This window comes from Trichechus manatus, unplaced genomic scaffold (genome assembly GCF_000243295.1).
Source record: "Trichechus manatus latirostris isolate Lorelei unplaced genomic scaffold, TriManLat1.0 scaffold00006, whole genome shotgun sequence".
Taxonomy (NCBI): domain Eukaryota; kingdom Metazoa; phylum Chordata; class Mammalia; order Sirenia; family Trichechidae; genus Trichechus; species Trichechus manatus.
Genome location: NW_004443942.1, coordinates 21289877 through 21291636, shown reverse-complemented (window position 1 = coordinate 21291636; position 1760 = coordinate 21289877). Strand labels below are relative to the sequence as shown.

General features: G+C 46.8%; 1 pseudogene; it reads right to left on the bottom strand.

The window, feature by feature from the left end:
* Positions 1-456: 456 nt before the first annotated feature.
* On the bottom strand, positions 457-1091 carry LOC101351817 (transgelin-2 pseudogene; annotated as a pseudogene).
* Positions 1092-1760: the final 669 nt, after the last annotated feature.

Below are 1760 nucleotides of genomic sequence, written 5' to 3'. Positions count from 1 at the left end.
GTGGTTGGAGTGGCAGCCACTACAGGCCCCTCTCTATAAGTTAAGTCCCTGCAGCCACAGCTTGTGAAAAGTCAGTCCTACATCAAAAAGTCAGGAGGCAGCAGCCCTGACTCCTAGCCAAGAAATGGATTGAGGGCACAGAGCCCAGAGGGAAGAGAGATCAGAGGGAAAGAGAAGAGGAATTAGCTGGGGAACCCCCAAATTTTGGACCCAGGGGAAGAGGCCAATTGGTTCTGTTTTGGTGGATTTGGAGAAGGGAATAAGAATATATTAGTAAGTATGGAGAGAGGCCACCATTGGGCACCTCCAGAGGAGATGGGCTACACCAGTCCCCAACCCTGGCAGAGGGGATCTGGGGGCTCTCAGGGAATGTCACTGCTAATATATATATATATACACACACACCATTCATGGGAGTGTGGGGCAAGGGCGAGTGCAGGGCAGGGGTAGGCAGGTTCAGAGAATCTGGCGTGGCATCCCATAGTGGGTCATGCCTGCCTGAGATGCCCTGCAGTTGGTGCCCATCTGCAACCCTATCACGTTCTTGCCCTCTTGCAGCTGGTTGTCTGAGAAGTTTTGCGGGTTGTCTGAGAAGTTTTGCGGGTTCTCCTTGGATTTCTTAGGAAACCAGTTGAGATCCCCAGAAAACAGCCCATCATCTCAGGCTACTGCCAGCCCACCCAGATTCATTGGCATCCACTGTACACAGGCCTTGTTCTTGCCTTCCCAGAGGTCCACAGTCTGGAAGATGTCAGTGGTGTTGATGCCATAGTGCTCTGCTGCTTGCAGAAACTGAGAGGTCGGCTCCATCTGCTTGAAGGCTGTGGTGGAGGCCTGGATCTTCTTTAATGGGGCCTGGCCCTTGAGGTTCAGTCCATTAATGAGCTCCCAAAGCACCATGCCATCCTTGAGCCAGTTCTGGAAGTTCTCCTGGTCAGGCTGAGGCCGGTCTGCATCCTTGCGGCACTGGGTGGTGGTCCGCTGGATCAGGATCTGCTCCAGGTCTGTGTTGTACTGTTTCTCAATCTTCTGCTGACCTCCCAGCTCAGGTCATAGCCAGGTCCCCTGTTGGCCATTCTGAAGGGTAGTGGTGGCTGTAGGGAGCGTGCAAGCGGTCTGGAGAGTGGTGCGTTCTGGGCAAGGGCTGCAGCAGCAAGTCCCAAATGAATGTTTTGGAGTTGAAAAATACAATAACTAAAATGAAATTTTACTACAGGACTTAAGAGTAGATTTGAAGTGGTAGAAGAACAAACATCAAACTTGAAGACAGATCAATAGAGATTATGCAATCGGAAAAACAGAGAAAAAGTATTGAAGAAAAAATAATGAAGAAAAATGGACAGAGCCTCAGAGAAATGTGAGATGCTATTATGTACACCAAAATACACATAATGGGAATACCTGAGGAGAAGGAAGAGAGAAAGGAGCAGAAAAAAAATAAGGGCAGAAAAAGTACCAAATTTGATGAAGGCTGTTAATCTACACATAAAAGCAGCTCAACAAACTCAACGAACTCCAACAAACACAAAGAGATCCACATCCAGACGTATCATAGTACATTGAAGGCCAAAGACAAAGAGAATATCTTGAAAGCAGTAAAAGAAAGATAACTTCTCAGGTACAAGACTACCTCAATAAGATTAACAGCTGACTTCTCAGAAGGAAAAATGGAAGCCAGAAAGAAGTGTAATAACATATTCAAATTGCTGAAAATAAAAATTGTCAACCAGGAATCTTATATTCAATAAAACTATCTTTCA